Here is a 6,000-nt window from a genome sequence, read left to right as displayed (position 1 = left end):
GATGGGCGACTGACTACCTAGAAAACCCACTGAGCGACATAAAGCTACTCTACAAAGATTTCATTGGTTATATCAGAGAGGCAGCAAATGCCTCCATGCCAAAGCTCAAACAACCCAGGACCCATCGCCAGGATGCATGGAATTATTGTGAAAAAGTCAGATAACTCAAAGCCAGAGTCAACACTGACAGAAAACTCTTTCGACAGGATACATCAGACGAGATAAACAAACTCCTCAGAGGTAATAGCCCATGCAACAAAAGAGAGAAAGGAGATAAAAAAACAGGTATGGTATAAATGGTGTGCCAACATTAACAGACTAATCCCAGTGACCTAAATCTGGAAATTCCTTGCAAAAATTTCAGGCAAGGGCAAAACAGGGCAAACCATCTAACCCTAGCCACAAGAAGAAGCTGACAACATACCCAGACTTTGCAGAGAGAACAAGCTCTCATAAATTTCCTCACATACAATGGGAAAAAATGAATAAGTGCACCCCTTTAAGGAAAAGAGAAATCAACACTGCCTGCAACACACCGAATGACACAGACACACCTTTCACTATGGAGGAACTAAAAAGTGCACTTAGGGGAAAAGAGACACAGCCCCTGGTGCAGATAATCACCTACAGCATGCTGAGGCACATGGGCGACCCTGCCAAGCAGGTATAGTTTATTCCTGATAAACAGGACGTATGCAGATCACACCAGGCCAAATAAAAGGGTGTAACAAAACATGCAACCAATTCCAAAGCCAAAGGAGCCAGAAGCATACAGGCCGATATCCTCCCTTGTCAGCTGCACAGAAGAAGTTGCTGAAAGAATGGTCCCCTAAAACATACTAACAGGCTGTAGGTATGCCTTTAGGGAAGGAATAGGCACCATGAGTGCCTCACAAATGTTTATGCGATAAATGGCAGAAGGTCCATAGTAGTCTTTTTGTTAGACATAGAAAAGGCACATGAGCTGGCAAATGCAGCAGCCATCTTCTCCTTCCTAGTCCGGAAGAGGATCAAAGGCAACCTACTTGCATGGACACAAGGATATATGCAAGACAGAGAAGCTAGGGTATTGTTCCAAGGCAGACGTCTGAGTACTACCCTCTTGAAAAGGGCACTCCCCAGGGAGCTATGCTAAAATCTAGCTTGCCTAGAACTACCACAAGGAGTAGAGGTCTTCCTATGCGCTGATGACGTTTGCATCGTCAGCTCAAGCCCTCGAAGACAACTCCAAAGAAGCAAGAAGTCTTGTATACAATATAGGACAAAATACACAGAACTGGGCATTTTCTTTTTGATGCACATCATCAAAGTTTCTTGCAAATAAGACACCGTCTTATCTTCGTATTTCCTGCCTTTGCTTGATAGTAAAAAATTATGTGAAATGTCTTCTAAACAGATATGTATATGTCTTATATTGAGATACCATTTGTTTTTTATTTGTTTTTTAAATAGCCGTCCACTTTTATTACAAGAGCTTGTAATATCTATGCTATGAGATTAACAGATCATGTATAATCTCATAGCCCCAATTTATATTCATGAATGATTTCAAGTCTCTCTCTCTCTCTCTCTCTCTCTCTCTCTCAGTTATGACAACACACCGAAAATCACATCCAAAATGAGTAGCAATTCACCCCAGCTCTTCTGTCGCCACACAGAACATAGACAAATTCCTCCTGTATGTAAACAAAACCCCCGACAATAGTATTGCTCACTCCATACGAAATGAATTACTCTCTGAAAAGTTTTTTTTTTTTTTATTTCAAGCAAGATGACACGTAGGGGTTAGTATAGATTAAGACGGCCTTTTGCCAGGTCCTCACACAATGGCGATCATTAATGGATAGTCGGGATTTGAAGTGAATAAAAGTTTTCGTGTAAACCTTTGGACTCCAGCGACAACAAAACTAGGAATGACATAAAATGGATGAATGGTTTAAAATTAACTAGTTAAAAGTAACAACTGCTTTTTCATTAAAATCAGTTTGGCAGAAAGTTATTGGAAACAAGGCTTTTTCAATAATGTTAACTAGTTTCTTGACATAGGAAAGATCATCTTACATATCATAGCCAACCCTTGTCAGGGCTATATTATGGACTCCTCAAAAGGGGGTTAGTGCACTTTTAACAATGCACTGTGGGCATTGCGTAAGGCTCGTTGGAGCGTCCAACCCCTTTCATTCCTTTTACTGTAACGCCGTTCATATTTTTTTTCAACCTATTTTCCACCCTCTCCTAACTATTCATTTATAGTGCAAAAGAAAGTTTTCAATTTGCCTCGGTTTTATGTGGTGAATGTCCGAACACAAGCACACAGAATCTTGGACACCAGAAAATTATACTTATTTTCGACTGTCCCCCGATGATTCTCGCTTTCTCTTCATCGCTTTCGCTACATGTTCAGTTTTGTATCAGAATTCCGACATAAGAAATATTCTGTAACGTTTTGAATTTATATTTTTCATTTTTTGCATTTAGGAAAAAATCCCGCTTATAATTTTTCATCTGTCACTTTCAACCTTATAATATTTCCTTCTTTATAACTTACATCTCTCTCTCTCTCTCTCTCTCTCTCTCTCTCTCTCTTCTTATATAATCGCGTAACATATTTAAGATCTCTTTTTACTTTTTTTCTTGCATCAACCTTTTTTATCATGAAATAAAATCATCTGATACTGACAATAGTTGCACCGAATCCCAAAATCGTGAACTGATAGAAAGAAAACAAAACTTTACCCTTCCTGAAAAGCTTTATCAAGCAAATAAAGGGAGTTAAACTTTGGCAAATAGAGACCGACACAACGGCATCGTCCATCTTCAGTTGTTTATAAAATGTGTTCATGTAATTTCTGGAGCTTTTGGGGTCCAAGCAAAATAAAAGGAGTAAAAGAACGATTTTGATAGTGCAGGAGGTTATTGTACCATTGAACAGAAAGTGAAAATGAAAACTTTATATTCTTTTGAAGGTTTTTGGAAGTACATAAGATAATGCTGACATCTTTAATGTACTGATTATCCTTAAAACTTATGCCCCTGTGAGTCTATTCGAGCTTTGTAAACTAAATAATCAGCTATTATGAACATTTGAATTTCGGTTTTTCAAGTTTCTTGTGTGCTGTCTTCCACGAGTTGTAGATTCTACAAATTTTCATGTCCAAGTAACAGCTATGCACACGAGCGCAAGCTTAGTGATACAGTGCTTGTTCAAAAGAATGGTATAGTTGCAGACTGCAGTTACCACTCCAAAGTTGCAGAAACACTTATTTTTAAGCCACTATACAAGTATAGGATAAAGGATTATTAGCTGATTGTCAATATGCATATAGAAAGCAGTTAGTAAGTATCTGTGATGTTCTTTTAAATTTGACATGCCATTTGCAAGAGAAACCTTTAGTGCTGCTATATCAAATTTGTGATGTATATACTAATATGGAGATGAGAGAGCGCGCGCGCGCGAGAGAGAGAGAGAGAGAGAGAGAGAGAGAGAGAGAGAGAGAGAGAGAGATGGTTTTAGCAATCACATAGAATCGAGATTGATTTTGCCGTGGCAAATTACGCTACAGAGAAAACTAAGAACATATTTTAGCTCATACGCCTTCCTTCGATCTTAATTCAAACTCCCTATGGGGTCAGTCATTCGAGTCTTCCTCCTCCACGGAATATATTTTGCGAATCTGCCCATATATATATATATATATATATATATATATATATATATATATATATATATATATATATATATATATATATATATATATATGTGTGTGTGTGTGTGTGTGTGTGTGTGTGTACATACACACCCACACACACACACACACACACACACACACACACACACATATATATATATATATATATATATATATCCATTCAGGAAATCGCAGACAACCACATCAGAAGAAACATTTATTAGAGACGTTTCGCACATACAATGTGCATCTTCAGTCTGTTTGAGATTAAACACACATACCAATTATTAGAATTTAATAAGAGCAGGATTCTTAATATAGTAAAAAGACGAAAATTAACTTAAAATTGACATAAAGGACTAAAAATTGACAAGTAAAACTAAGAAGTAAAAAGTACAAATAAAAAATAAATACCAAGGCGCAACCAACCGTTAGTTGAGAAGGAAGAAGGTAGAATGACTAGACTTGGGAAAAGAAGTTAAAACGTTTGACTACGTCAGATAAAAGCGGAGAAGATGAAAACTGAACTATCAACGATGGAACAAGACGTTTAATATATAATGACTCTAGAGTGGTTATGTAATCAGAGTCTTTAACCGAGCATGATTACATATTCAGAATTACATGGGTGGGGACGCGACAGAAACGAGTTCGAAAAAAAAAAAAACATACGGGGAAAATCCTTAGACATAGTGGCTGAGTTAACGAGAAAAAAAAAAAAAATGGGGAAAGAAGGGGCTTGCGAGGTAACTGGGTCGTGTTGGTTGAACACATACACACACACATAGAATGGGTGTTTGATGGAGTGGAGTGCGAGGGAGAGAGAGAAAGAGGGTAGGTGGGAACAGAGGTATCAGAATAGGATGGGAATGAAAATTTCGTTCTCAAAATAAAAGGGAGAGGTGACGGAGAAAATATATTTTGAAAGACGGACATACAGACAAATAGACAGCCAAACAGAAAGAGAGAGCAAAATAAAATATAAAAAAAAAAAAACCAAAGCTCGAGGAACGGAATATATTTCACAAACTGTTTTGAAAAATCTCTCATACCCCAGATAGGTCACAGTGAAGAGGAGAAACAGCTTCTAGATTCCTCCAATCCGCGGCAAAGACAGAAATTAAAAACTTACAATAAAGTTACACTTGGAACTTAAACACATATCATAATAGATTTATTAATAAAGATAAGTTACAAAGCACGAAAAGGAATCCGAAACCAATCATCAAATAACCATAAAAAATAAATATTCAGATATAGAATAGAATGAATCAAATGAGTATAACCTGCCAAATATATGATCTAGGTCAAAGCTTCTGTTAGAATCACTGATTTTGTGTTTTTATTCATAACTGATGTTGGAGTTTATTGTTGTAAAAAAATGGAACGGTTTGGGACTTCATTCAAATAAACTGCTGTATCGATGACTGCAAATTCCATATGTGGACCAAATCGTACTTGTGTCATGAAGACCAACACTACACTCTTCAAAACAAAATGTGTCTTGGACTATACTTTAATCAGTCTTTACGCTATTCATTTCTTCTCATGCTGTCAGGAAGGATCCTCAGTCACGTAATTCCTACGTTCCCTGAATTGGTGACTGACTTGATTCTTTCTCAGACAAATGCAACGAGTACCTTTGGACATTCATTTAATGACTATTCCTTTTTTAATCTAAAAGTGACAACGGTAAAATATATTATTGTCAGGCTATAGAAATACAGACTTTGATGATGCGAGAAAATAAAGATTTTCAGACAGAAAAAAAAACACATTTCGTGCTCACACAATGTGTTCTTCTTCAAAACAAAAATGGGCGAAATGGTTATTGTCTTATCACATACAGTAAAATACGACGTACTTATAGTTGATTGTTTTTTATGTAAATGATATGTTCTTTCTGAACTACAAAGCCTGCATAATTAGAGAGAGAGAGAGAGAGAGAGAGAGAGAGAGAGAGAGAGAGAGAGAGAGAGAGAGAGAGAGAGAGAAAGTGTTACAGGAAAGTTGATAAAACGATTGAACGAAAGGATCCAGAGGATTTACTGCTTACAAATCAAGAGACTTAAGGATTAACAAGAGGATAAGTAAGAAAAAGGAACACAAAAAGCATAGATGTTTTCAAATTTTACCGTGGTGGTTTTGTATGAGATATAATGGAAATAATTACTGTGATAAAAGCAACAAAACATACATAATATCAACAAGCAACGAAAATAATAATAGCAACAATGGTGGGCACAGTTTTCCGTGTCGAAAATGATGACAATGGTTGTAGTTCAACAATAATATAGCATGTGAGAGTTTA

This window comes from Macrobrachium nipponense, chromosome 36, assembly GCF_015104395.2.
Source record: "Macrobrachium nipponense isolate FS-2020 chromosome 36, ASM1510439v2, whole genome shotgun sequence".
Classification (NCBI taxonomy): Eukaryota; Metazoa; Arthropoda; class Malacostraca; order Decapoda; family Palaemonidae; genus Macrobrachium; species Macrobrachium nipponense.
Note: the sequence above shows the minus strand (reverse complement) of the source record.